Source organism: Marmota monax, unplaced genomic scaffold, assembly GCF_021218885.2.
Source record: "Marmota monax isolate L192 unplaced genomic scaffold, Marmota_monax_Labrador192_F-V1.1 WCK01_AAM20220418_F8-fsc00260, whole genome shotgun sequence".
Lineage (NCBI taxonomy): Eukaryota > Metazoa > Chordata > Mammalia > Rodentia > Sciuridae > Marmota > Marmota monax.
Window position 1 is genome coordinate 1443881 of NW_026694062.1, and position 14510 is coordinate 1458390.

General features: G+C 46.6%; 1 protein-coding gene across 10 annotated transcripts in view; it reads right to left on the reverse strand.

The window, feature by feature from the left end:
* The window catches only part of Tbl1x (transducin beta like 1 X-linked), a 184343-nt gene that overhangs the window by 77566 nt on the left and 92267 nt on the right, over window positions 1-14510 (reverse strand). The window lies entirely within an intron of this gene.

Here is a 14510-nt window from a genome sequence, read left to right on the forward strand (position 1 = left end):
ATAAGACAGCATGTGCATGAAAGGAAAAGAAGGGAAACCAAGTCACTCAGGTGGTAAGGATGCCCGGGACCTCCCAGAGTGTGTGTTCTACCCCCCCACACACCCAGGGACAGCCTGGACTACAGTTCCAAGGGTCTTGCTCACTGGGATGGCCTGCTGCTGGGGCTCATCCTCCTGAGTGGTGAGGGGATGGCAGAGAGCCCAGAGCATGCTACAGGGAAAGGGGACCCACAAGTCAGTCCCAAGTCACATTTCTCGGGACCATGGACGACGAGCCTGGAACAATGCAGGCACTGACTCTTATATTAACTCTTGACCCCAGAAATAGCAACAGGAAGTGCTACAGAATTATTATAGTAGTATAGTGTTAACAGTTCGTTTTATGCAGTTTAATTCTGCATCTTTACGTTGGTTACATTTCTTTCAACTGTGCACAACACCATGGAACATTTTGATAAACTTAGCTTCCTCCCCCCCCCATTGGAAGTGCTGGGGATGGAATCATGGGCTTCTTGCGTGCAAGGCAAGAGCTCTGCCACTGAGCTACACCCCAGCCCTTTAACTTCTCATAGATCTGTTTATATTGTACTGTAGTAAGTAATAAAATAGAATATTATCCACATTTATCTCATGCATTCAGAACATGTCTAACTTTTCCTTACTCGTCACTCTTTAGAAACTAGACGGTTCATTGTGTGTTTTTCCCAAATCGTTGCATATCTCCAGGAGAAGAATCTGGTTATACGAGTATCTGAGGTCAGCTGTGCGCATCCTGCCCTTGGGGACCATGTCCAGAGCTCAACACCTACCAGCATTCCTTTGCAATAAAAATCCAAGCCCAGGGGGCAAGCTTCCACCAGGAGAACCCAGCCCTCCCACCGCCCCTTCCTGAAGACTGTCAGAGACACCAGGCGTGGCCGGAGACTCCCTCCTTATATGACCCACCTGTTCTAGATGGTTCCACACAAGGACAGAGACCAGCTCCTGAAGAACAGTGGTGGTGGCAGCGGCCTGGGTGCCCCGCCCCCATCTCTGCTGTGAGCTCTGATCAGCTCATCCCAGACTCACTGGGACCTCATGGATACCCCAAGCTATCACCTGAAGCCACTCAACCAGACGTCTAGCAGTCCCCAGAGCACGTGTCATCAGCTGTGCATGCCCGCGCCCGTTTTCCCTGTTCCAAGATGTCCCTTGGCCTTTTCCTCTGCATAAATTCACTCTTCCTCAAAGGGTAAGCTGTAAAGCTGATGCCGTCCTTAGGCATCCTTCATGCTCCAGGGCTTGTCTGTGTTCAGGCTGGTTCTTACCCAATCAGGCTATTTAAAAAAAAAAAGAAAGAAAACGCGTTTCATTTATTATTGTACCTCTGCTGCTCCAGAAGAGACTGCCAGCGTTGGCTCAGTGACTTGAACTCAGATATATTATTAGAATGACACCCTACAAAACAGCATGGCTTTCCACAGGTCTAGACACACGGCAGCAGGCAGGCGGTGTTGGCCCGGTTTGATTTTAGGTTCGCTGACAACACATATTTCCTTTGATCCAACCGGGGTCAAAAGGGCTCAACAACATGACTGAGAGTGAGCACTTTTCTGTTATAAAGTTAGAATACCATTCCCTGTAGTACCTCTTCCAAGCTATCATGTTCATGCCATGCATCCCCTCCCAAATTTCTATGTTGAAACCTAACTTCTAAGGTGATGGTATTAGGATATAAGGTCTATGGGCTGGACCCCTGGGAGGTGGGGCCCCTACAACGGGGATCAGTGCCTTTATGAAAGGGTTCCCAGAGAGCTCCCTCAGTCCTCTCTCCCTTGAGGACACAGTGAGAAGGCACCGTCTATGAGAAAACAGGTCTTTGCTAGACGCTGAACCTGTTTGTGCCTTGATCGGAGAGTTCCAACCCTCAGAAGTATAAATGAAGTTTCTGTGGTTTATAAGCTACCAATTTGTTTTGTTATAGCAGCCCAAGCAAACTTAGCCATCCGGCTAAGCTATGATGCTTGGGAAAGTTAAAGTGGATTCAAAGAAATTTTTTTTTTTTTTTTTGGCCAGGGGTGCTTAATACCCAAGTCACATCCCCAGCCCTTTTTTGTATTTTATTCAGAGAGTCTCCTTAGTTGCTTAGGGCCTTGCTAAGTTACTAAGGCTGGCTTTGAACCCAACCCATGATCCTCCTGCCTCAGCCTCCTGAGTTTCTGGGGTTATAGGTATGAGTCATTGTGCCAGGATGATTCAATGCAGTTCTGACTTTACAAAATTTTGAGTTTACATTGGGCTTATTCAGATGTAGACCCATCGTAAATCAAAGAAATCTTCAAAGAAATACAGATAATCAACAAATATATGGTAAAATTGTTCAACCTCTCTAGCAGTTTTAGAAATATAAATCAAAACTATACTGAGATTCCATCTCTACTCAGAATGGCAATTATCAAGAATACAAGCAACAATAAATGTTGCTGAGAATGTGGGGAAGCTCATACATTCTGGTGGGACTGCAAATTGGTGCAATCACTCTGCAAAACTAGGATACGGAACCACCATTTGACCCACTATCCCACTCCTCAGTTTATACCTAAAGGACTTAAAATCAGCACATTACAATGACATAGTTACATCAATGTTTATAGCAGCTCAATTCACAACAGGTAAGATATGGAACCAACCTAGGTGCCCTTCAACAGATGAATGGATAAAGAAAACATGGTATATATCACATTGGAATATTACTAAGCCTTAAAGAATGAAATTATGGCATTTGAAGGTAAATGATGGAACTGGAGACAATCATGCTAAGTGAAATAAGCCGATCCCAAAAAGCAAAGGCTAAATGTTCTCTATAATATGTGGATGCTAACACACCAGGTCGGGTGAGGTGGACAGACGTGCAGATTAGAAAAAGGGGAATGAAGCGAAGGGAGTGGGGATGTGAATGGAAAAGACAGTGGAATGAATCAGACACTTTCCTATGCTCATATAGGAATACATGACCAGTGAAACCCCACATCATGTACATCCACAAGAACGAAATCAAAGTTAGACTAAGGTGTACTCCATGTTCGTATAAATATGGCAAAACACTCTACTGTCATGTATAACTAAAAAGGATAAAGATCATTTTTTGTTGTAGTTGGACACAATCCCTATTTTTTTTTATACTTTTATATGGTACTGAGGATTGAACCCAGGACCCCCCACATGCTAGGTGAGCACTCTACCGCTGAGCCACAACCCCAGCCTCAAATAAAGATCATTTTTAAAAAAGCATTAAAAGGGGGGGGGGCATCTTCAGTAAATGACTGAAAGGACGAGGGCTGTCCGCGGGTCCCTTCTTGGGCTTGCGCTTCAGTGGAGCGCCAATGCTGGGCTGCTCTACAGCTTCAGGCGGACAGACCCCTCTGGCTTCGCTGCGCTGCGTGATCTAGACATTTTCCATACGCTCTGGACATTTCACACATCTCTTTCTCTGAAAAGGCATTCTACCCGCGTCTGACTCTTGGCATTTAGCGTACATTCTGGCCGGTGGGAAGCTGGATGTGTGTGTGGGATGGAAAACGGAGGAAGCTGGAGCTCACTGCTGCTCCAAATTAATATCTTTGGGAGGAAAAACACTCACAGAATTTCATAAAGGAAACGAAAGGCAATTCTACAGGGTCATGAAGAACTTCAGTCTCGGAAGCACCCCGCTAACCTCAGGTTCAAAAACAGAGCAGAGTGGCCGGGGTGGAGCTCAGTGGTACTGCCCTGGGTTTCATCCCCATCACTGCAAAAAATAAACGAATCAAACAGAAAAAAAACATTCTGGGCTTTCTGCACTAGCAGGTCCTTCCGTTCGTTTCCCAACTTTACTCCTTACTGCTCAAATTGTTCCTCCACATCTGGTCTCTCCTTCCTCTTTGAAACTTATGTAGGTATGTTTAAAGCCTCCATCTTTTAAAAGCCACCTGCTCGGCTGGGGGCAGTAGCACACGCTTGTAAGTCCCAGCGGCTCAGGCGGCCAACGTAAGCTCAAAATATTGTAAAGGCACAACTGCACTGAATCAGCCCGGCACAAAGGCTCATACCTACAATCGGAGAAACTCAGGAGGCCGAGGCAGGAGGATCACAGGTTCAAAGGCAGCCTCAGCAAAAGCGAAGCACCAAGTGAGACTCTGTCTATGAATAGAAAACAGGGCTGGGGATGGGGCTCAGTGCTCGAGTGCCCCGAGTTCAATCCCGGGTATCCAAAAAATAAAAGCCATCTTTTTTCTGAATATGAAATCTTTTTTTCTAATTTGTTTTCCCCGAGTCTTGCTGACTGATCAGTCTCCTCTACAGCTTTCTCCCTCTGCCTATGTGTGGAGCAACGTCAAGCAGCCTCAGTGCCTTTATGTGTAACCAGATACTGCAGCCGTGGCTCGTGTTACACGGGAGACCAGGGGTGCCGAGCTGCAGGGCCTTCCAGCTCATCCTGGGTCTTCCCCGTAAAGGACACTGGGCGTTATATGCACACACAGAATATTTCTATCCGCTCCCTCTACTTGGTTTGGACACACACCTCATCTTAAGTGAGAGAAAACATAACTACAGGACACCTGGAGACACATTACAGATAATGTTAACCCAGGTAAATGGGGAAATGTCACCGAGTCGGAGCAAGGACAGATCCTCACGTTTACACTTACTATCCATTGGATTTCTAGGTCTCCTGGCCTTTAGACTGCCTTCATACAGACAGTAAGGAAGAAGAAAAAAAAAAAAAAAAAACACAGCAAACACTCAAAACTTCAGGAATGACATTTCAGCACTCACTGAAAGACAGTGAGTGGCATTTAAATGTATCACAATATGATGGTCAATTTTATTCTGCCTATTTGGAATGCACGATGTTGTTGCCAAAAATCTCAGCTACAGCTATCAGGCACTCTTACTGTTTTGCTGCCGATGAACTCTCTAGGTCTGCTTAAAAAGAAAACCAGCTTTAATGTATAACCTGCGCTAGTTACTTGGAGGGTCATTTATTGAAGCATAGCCGAGGATCTCTTTTTCTTCACCTCTGGAAAGAAGTATTTAGTAGATAAACCCTCTACGTTAAAAGACTGAAACAAGGTTAATATTTAGGCAAAGAGGTATTTATACTTCAGACACACAGTAATTAGTATCCTCCTATCAGCAGGGCAGTAGCCACTAATGCATTTCCAAATGCAATCAGCGTGTGACCTGCTGATTCAACCAGATTACCGCGTAGCAAACATTCCCTATTCGAGTCCCTGGCCCACGTACCAGCTCTAGGTGGCCTTGGGCAAGCAATGCAGACACATTTTTGACAGTATCTTCTTTCTCTGTCGGACAGGGCTTAGAATTACGAAGTCCCAGAAGACAGAGTCAACCATGCAGCCTTCTAGAGACCCTTCGCCAGGGGCAGTCCCACACCCCTTAGAAGGATCAGAAGCCCCCCCACCCCATCTCTCCAAGCAGCAGGGCCACACCAGCTCTGGAGAGGAGCTCTAGAACGTGAGTTCTCTAAAAGGAAAGGAGAGGTGTGCAAATACAAGGTGAAAAGGGACAAGAAAGGTGAAAGATGGCGACTGGAGGATTCGCGGGTTTCCTTTACACATACACATCTTCAAGTCAAAACCTGAGACTAGTCTAGGGCATCTGACTTTACTGTAACTTCATTGAAGAAACCTCGAAACCCTGGTGCATTCATATTGGTAGCTGATCAAGTGGGGAGATGGCAAAACCCCCAAGATCCACTACCTTCAGGGATATGCTATGAAGCTGTTTATTGTTCCTCTTGATCTGTGGGTTCCCCAGCTGCGACGGAAACCCACTAAGATCAACAATATCTGGGAAATAACTATCTCTACAGACGTTTGACATTGTCCCCTAAATGATATACAACAAGTATCTATACAGAATTCACTGTTTCTTGGGCTGGGGTTGTGGCTCAGCGGTAAAAGTGCTCACCTAGGACGTGCGAGGCCCTGGGTTCTGTCCTCAGCACCACATATAAATAAATTAATGGTACTGTGTCTAACTACAACTAAAAATATAAATGTTAAAAAAAGAATTCACATTTTCTACAACATAATCACAATGTATCGTACCTGATACAATGTAATACAATGTATCAAACATCTAATGCAACAGAATGCACCTAATAAGTCGGAAGATTTGAAGTGTATGGGAGGATTGCTGGAGTTGTATGAAGAGACTCTGCCATTTTATATAAGGGACTTAAGCATTTTCAGGGGGTCCTGAAACCAATCCCCTGCTGACAGAGGGTTTAAATGTAAATTGTGGCGCTTCATTTGGAGGGAAGGAGGGAGGCAGGGGAGAGAAATCAAAAAGGATTTGGGCACATGCTAATAATTATAAGAAAAACAAAACAAGGGCTTGGGGTGTAGCTCAGTGGTAGGGTGCTAACTCAGCATGCATAAGACCCTGGGTTCCAACTCAATCCTGGCAAAAAATAAAATAAGCCCATTCAAGGTACTACAACCTATGGATTCCAAATAGAGAGATTTTCTAAATGGGAACAAATAGAGATGAAAGTTGCTTAAAACCACAATTCCACTTCTGGGCCCCCTATCTTCCCCAAACTGTATCCGATTCTAAAATTTCTCCCTAACCCCCAAGAACCTTTTATCTCACGGAAGATGAGGTAAGACTCCCCAGGGGCTAAAACCTGTGTCTTGTGGATTCTTTGAGAAATTGCTTAACAAGATGATTCTCACCTTATCTGGACAAGGAAGCCAGCAACAGAGATGTCCAGAGGTTAAGTTGCTATAAATCATATTCTTACAAAGCAACAGCATCAAACCAGGGATGGAGGAAGCAATGTCAATTTGGAAGTTTTTCATAAAAGCGATTTCTCCAAGATCAACCACTAGGCCTACCAACCCTAGAAAATGACTGCCCGTTTATTCTCACCAATTCCTGAGAACTAAAACATTCTCTGTGCAAAAATGTGCCTACATACAATGACTTCCCTTTTAAAATACAGATACCCAGAACTGAGAAAGTTATTACAATATTATGCACCGACATAAAAATTGTTGGAAGTGTTTTCTCAGGAATCTCAAGCAAGTTAATTCACAGGGCACGGCTTGGGGTGCAGAGTTAGTAGGGAGGCAGTCGGACCCCAAGCAAGACATGAAAAATTCCCTCATGTCTCCATGGTTGAGCCTTTTTTGCTATATCCTATTTCGTATTTATTCTCCAAGGAAACATGCCCAAGTGCTCTACAACAGAGACCGTAGAAAATGAGAGCCAATTCCTCCTGACCTCATACAGCACAGTGAGGTATCTACAGGACCTCCCCTCCTGCAAGGAATCAAAAAAAAAAAAACAAACAAACAAACACAAAAACAAAAATGCCCATCCGCCTCCCACAACATACACTTATTTTTTTTTTTCCACTCAAGGAAAGAGGATCGGCATTGACTTCATTGCAATTATTCAATGGGAAAGCAGAGAATCAGAAAAACCCTGCTTAGGGGCCAGTTACAAAAGGTGGCAAGGACTCACTCCTTCCTGGGACCCTAGATCCCTCTCGCTTCCTATCTCACCTCACGCGATCTCCTCGTACCTGTGCTCCTTCCACCATAAGCCCTCACCAGAGCTGAGCAGATGCTCGCACCAGGCTCTGGATCTCCAGAATAACCTCCCTACTTTATAAAGTACCCAGCCTGAGAAATCTGTCACAGCAACAGGAAACAGATGAACAGACTTGGTCTGACCTAGCCAGAAGGAAGCAACTCCATCAGTACAGCATGAAAGCACAAAGCTCCAAATCCCATCTCTTCAGAAGCTGGATGTGGAAATAAGCAATGTCCAAGAAAATTCACTGAGGAAAACATCTTCATGAAGCACATGGTGTGACATGTAAGATGGACAGACCCATGAATATGGTGGCCTCCCTTCCTCAGTTTGGGCAACACAGGTACCACCATCCTGAGAGAATGTGTGACCACACAATGGAATATTATTCAGCAATGAAACACGAAGGAAATCGGATGCAATCTACAAAATGAGTAAACCTTGAAAGCATTAGGCTTAGATTTTCCCCAAATCCAACCAAGTAGGCGAGAAGCCCACCTTACATGCACAGAGACATTTCAGGTAGCAAGAACACAGCAAGATCCTGGAATTCACAGGCCAGTGTGAGCAAAGAGGTTGGCAGCAGACAGTGCAACCCAGTGTCCCTTATGCTTTATAAACTGATGATGGAAAATAATGAAATCAAGTCAGCATGATGTCTGCAGAAGGGCCAGGCATTCTGCTAGTTCTCCGCGCTCACAGGAAGGGGAAGGCGAGCATAACGGTGAGGCTGAAAACTTGTAGCTCTCGGGGCAGGGGTGCAGCTCTGTGGTGAGGCGCTGGCTTAGCATGCGTGAGACCCTGGGCTCCATCAAACAAAACTTGGAACTTCTGCTCAAGCTGGTCCAGGCTCTTGGATCCGTCCCAGGTCATCATGAGTGGGCTGATGCTTGGCCATACCCTGTCCATCTTTTCTTTCCCAGACCCCTGCTAACACAGACATGATTTGAGGGCAGCCCTCGAGTGTCTGAGGAAGTCACAGCACCATGCAGAGTCAGGTCCCCACCCTGTGGGATATGGCAACCAGACTCGTGCTTCTCATGGGTTCTTTTCAAGAGTTCTGGATAATGGGAGGGAAATTGGGGCCTCTCCCAGTGAGACTGAGAGGAAGTCTTAAATATCAAATGAAATGGTGCACAGCATTGATTTAAAAAACTAAATTCAGAATGCTCTTGAATAGCTCAACTCGTAAGAAACACTTAAAAACTCCAATACATTACTGATTGGTTGACCGACTGCAGTGCCGGGAATCGAATCCAGGACTTTGTGCATACTAGGATAGCACTATACCATGAAACGACATCCCTGCTCCTCAAACACACTTACAAGATGTTATACTTGGAACACACAGTTGACTCTCAGTATCTGCAGGAGACTGTTCCAAGTCTCCCGTGGATACCACATTCCAAAGATTCTCAGAAGTCGCTAACTTTTAAAACAGCCTAGAATTTGCATATAACCTACACACTTCCACCTATATACTTTCAATCATCGAGGTTACTTAAGATACAATGTAAATGCTATGTAAATAGTGGTTACATTGCAATTGTGGGGGGGGATAATGGCCCCCCAAGAAGTCTGTACTTGTTCAGTACAGAAACAATCCCCCACCCCAAATATTTTGGATCTGCATTTGGTCGACTCCACAATGTGGAACCCACAGATGAGGAGCATAACTTACGCAGGCTTTCTTAAGGAGATGAAGAAAATGGACTTCCTAAAAGCCTTTAAAATGTTCCGAATCCAAATGCCAAACCAGTCCTTCCTCCATGATATTTTATTCATGTGAAATGAGGTCTCAGTCAATAGTTTAGTTTGAAGATTGGCATCAGTGATGTTCTGCATTCTCTTTCTTTGTATAGAATTAAGAACCAACCAAAAAGTTAGGTGCTCATACAAAACCACAGAAATTACACAAAGCAATCCTTTCTTATTTGTTTTGTAATAATTTTAAGGCTTGCAAAAAGTTGCAGAATTAGCACAGAGTTCTGTCAAACTGGCACCTGGAGTCCACTTAGGTGAATGTTCTCCATAGACACAGCAATTAGCAAGATGAAGAAATCCACACTGGGATGGGGACAATTCAGTAAGTCACAGACCACCTTCAAACGTCACCAATTTAGATCCAGCAGAAGTACACAAAAGACACAGTGTCCTTCTCAGAGTACCACCCCAGGAGGTTGACAAGCCTTCTCTCTCATGATCTGACCTTTGACCACCTGGCCAATGTGGGCTCTGCTGGGTTTCTTCACCCTAAGTCACAACTTCCGTCCCTTTTGTAATGAAGGCACATCATGGAGGTGATACACGGAGCCTAAGCTAGTATTACGTAACCATTCTGAATGTCAGATACAAACATGAACATATTGCCACAGGGGATTATTTCCACGATGAGCCGTCTTCCTATCCTTTTTCCCAAGGAGAAATCTTTAAAAATGCTACTTTAAGAAAAAAAAAACAACTCCTTCGTCCGATCACGGATGCAAAGTTAAATAAGAGCAAACACAATACTTACAATTTGTCAAGGGATTTATGTGAGAGAAGCCTCCAGGAAGCTCATTAGCAAAAGAACTAATTCCAATAAGAAGCCTTGGTCCAGGCAGGGATGCACCCAGAATGCAAAGGATGTTCGTAATCAACACTGGATTCTGCGGGGGGGGGGGGGGGGGGGGGGGTGTTAATCCCGACTATAAGCAAAAGTTCTTTCGGAACGTCCATTTCAAAATGACATTGCACATATATGTTGATGGTGAGGTTCATTGCCAGGCAACAACTAAAAAGAAAAAGTGGTTCCTATAAACCCTAAACGACTCTAAAATAATAAAGCTCATTAATTTTTTGATGAGTTATTATGAGCATTGTTAAAATTAAAAATGACGAGAATTAATGAACACACACATCCTAAAACCAGCAGACAACGGGTTCCCGTATCTCCAAGAATCAGTATCCAACTGGGAGAAAAACAGGGCCAATCTGAGAGGACACCCCCCTGGGATGCTCTCAGTGGGTGCTATAAATGAGAAGGATGGCCTAGGGTGGCATACTCAAACAAGAAACAAGAAGGCATGGATCGTAAAGCTTAAAAATAGGGGCAAAACCCTAATAAAGCCCCAGTACATTTAAGAAAATAGTTGGCATTTTAACAATAAACAGATGGACAGACGTAAGGAAACCCAAACGGCTCCAGCCTACAGTCGCTGATCCCAAAGCACAGGCAAATAAACCTCCTCTGAACCTCAGCTGCGCAGCACAGACAGCCTCTCTGGATTCCAACAGAGGCAGATGGGGTTCATTCCCCATCTCGGCGCTCACAAGCTCCCGGACCCCGAGCAACCCGCACCCCCAGGGATGGATTATAGCACTTCTCAGAGAACAGCAACCATCTGCGCAATTGAACAACCCCGCTGCAGCAGAGATATTTCTGGACACCCATAAGTTATTGACTAATGATACAGCTGGCTCAGGACCCTAAGATCACGGCTCCCATACTGGGTGGCACTGTGATCCCCAGACACCCATGTTCGACTCTTAACCCCTGGTACCTACGAATGCGACCACGTTTGGCAACAGGGCCTTTGTAGATGTAACGAAGCCAGACTCTAGTAGGGTGGACCCTAGATCCAATGATGGCTTCGTTATTGGAAGAGATTCACAGACAAAGTAGGAGGCCACATGAGGACACGGGCAGAGGCTAGAGGGATGTGGCCACAAGCTAAGGGACACCCAGAGCCACTGGGAGCTGGAAGAGGTGGAAGGGGTCTCCGGTGGAGCCTGCTCAAGCAGCCAATGTTGAGCACACCTTAACTCTGGGCTCCAGAACTATAGGAGAATACCTTTCTGGTGCTCTAAGGCACCTGACTGGTGGGAATCTGTTATAGCACTTCTGGGAAAAGCACGCTACAAAGTCTGGTCCCAGCACTGACGACAGGCACAGATGCAGTCGTGTGAGTGTGCAGGCCTGCTCATCCAGACGTCCACGTTCAAATTTCACACATGCCAATGTCACTCACCTTGGGAGCAAAACCCACAGGATGCCCACAATCTCAGCCATCAAATGCAACAACGCCATCAGGTAACACATGAAAACGTCAAAAGGGATGCAAGAGGCCCCCAGTGAGCAAGGGATGGATGGGACAACACGGGATCCCGAGGCAAAAGGACGGCTCAGAAACACTAGCCCCATGGCACCTGAAACTGATACTCTGTGGCTCATGGAACTTAGTACAAGCATTTTCACTGCCTTAACATGACACTAAAATATTGTTTAGCCAAAAATATAGATGGCAACCACCTGAATGACCTTCTGGATGGACGAAGAATAGACAAGATAACAGTCTACACCTACGGTGGAATCCTACGCAGCAATCAAAAGGGGTGTGGTCTGACACATGGTAGGACAGGAAGGAACCCCAACAGCAGGCCCAGTGACATGGCAGCCACAGAGGCAGAACCTGTATGACGCTGGCCTCTGAGCACACCCAACACCACCAGGGAGTACGCTTTGATGGACGGTGTGGAATGTGAACTGGGTCTTAATCCAGCGGCTGAAACACACACAGGTGATTTCCCTTGGCGTCTGAGGTTTATCACACCCTTCAACTCTGCTCACGAGGCAAGACCTCACTCCTTTCACCGTGGGCTGTCCATACTCTAGGATGTCACACAGTGTCACACAGTCATCACTGGGCAGTCATCACTGGGCTGGCAAAGCCCTCGGTGCTCCCAACCAAAGCTGCGCCTTGAGAATGGGCACCTGGCTCCCCTAAGCTGCCCTGCTGTTTCCAAGGACAGAAAGTGCCCAGCCAGGCCCCTGGCATCCTGCCCTCCAAAACTGCCCGCAGTGATCACACCGCAGGGCAAATCCACTTTTAACCACTCAGCGTTCTGCGGGCAGCCCTGTGCTTCCAGAGCAAAGAGCACACTCTTCCATGTCTGCCAGACTTCCCGCCGGGTAACGCCTGTGGGTCAGGACGCAGGACCAACCGACTCCACAGCAGAAGCGCCCGGTTCGCAGCAGAGATGGCCAAAGTAAGGGAAAACCTACAGGCAGCCATCATGAAGCTGAGCTTATAATTCGCAAGACACCTGCCCCCACTTAAAACCAATGAAGACCAATGCTGTCTTTTCATGATAGCCACACACAGTCACATTTAACCAAGAGCGCCCTAATGACAGTGCTCACCCCATTCCCTTTTCACGGATCCCTGGAGGACTGGAGAACCTCAAGAGCTAGCAAGTTTTCAAGACTGCTCTCTTGATGCAGGTCAAGGACACAGCCACCGCCTCAGAAGGAAGACAGAGGGGAAGGAGAGGCCTGGACTTTGGCACCTCCTCTGGCCAATTCCTTTCCCGCTCTCCAAGGGTCCACTTATTTCACAACAGCCCTGCAAGAGAGGTACGATCTCATTAAACACTGACGCGGGTAATGGGCAGCCAGAGACACAGCCTGTTGAGGAGTGAAGTGAAATTTGAGGGTGGGCTGGTCCCAGGACTCCCCCCGACTCCAGTGCAGAGTTCTTGAGGACTCGTGTCAGCATGTGCTTCCATTCCCGTTACAGTAGACCCAGCCAAGGGATACAAAAGTCAGCTCTCTGTTACTGTGACAAATCCCGGAGATGACCAACTTACAAAGACAAAAGGTTTGCTTTGGCTCCCAGTTTTGGAGGCCTCTGTCCATGACCAGGTGGCCCCGTGACTTTTGGGCCAGTAGTGAGGTAGCACATCCTGGCGAGCAGCTCTGGTGGAGCAAAGCCACTGACCTCACAGCCAGGGTGACAGAAAGAAAGAGGAAGGGGTGGAAACTCCAACGCCCCCATCAAGGGCCTTGATGAAGAACGTCCATAAACCTTAGGGCCTCAGAATCCAGGGTTGTGCCGGGAGCTGCTAACAATGGACCCTGTGCCCACGACAGACCCAGACTTCTGACCGGCAGAAGGGAAGCGGGTACTCTGCAAACCACAGAGTTTGGGCACAGGGAGCTGTTCAGGAAGGAAGGGAACATCTCCAAATCCCAGTGCCCAGCTGCCAGGCAGCTTCTCAAGCAGCAGGTCAACCCTGCCTGCTTCCCCCCTTCGGCACCCAGGCCAAACCTGCCAGCCCCCGCCACCTGGTTCTCTCTCTCCCTGTTTAACTTCCTCCATTTAAGAATACTCAACTGCACTGTAATTGCAAAGGCAGTCACGTGTGGGAAGAGATATTTTCAAAATGATAGTCCACAGAGCCAGGCACAATGGTGCACCCCTGTGATCCCAGTGCCATGGGAAGCCGAGGCAGGAGGATTGCCGAATTCAAGGCCAGCTGGGCAACTTGGTGAGACCGGCTCAAAAAACAAAAGGGGCTGGGAATGTAGCTCAGTGGGAAAGCACCCCTGGGTTTCATCCTCATTACAGAGACAGAGACAGACAGACGGATGCACGCAGCCACCTAAAGGGGCCAGAACAGAAGCATTAGATACTGTCTGGTTGGCTGGGAGTCCAACTACCACACCCTACACCCTGGCCCTAATTGTACCAGATAACCCTGTTAATGGTGTCTCTAAAATTAAGAAGAAAATATTGAGTCTGATTGGGCAGATGGGGCTAATTAGGTGTCCTCTCTCGAGGGGATAAATTTTAAGCTAAGGATTTGAAGAAAGAAAAAGACGTACAGGGAAGAACTTAAGAGGCAAATGGTAGTAGGTGCAGTGGTGCAATCAGGAGAGAATCACAAGGACAGGGAAAAGCCCACTGTGCAATACAAAGAGCAACGGACAGTGTACACTTTCCTTTAGAGTTCAGACACAACACTAATCAGATCCATTAGACCAGGGTGAGCAAATTATGCCCGGGAGGCAGAGTCTGCCCAGACTGGTTGCCTGCACACATCAAGCTGGAAAGAACAAAGCCCTGCCATTCTTTTATCTAGTGTTTATGGCTGCCCTCCCC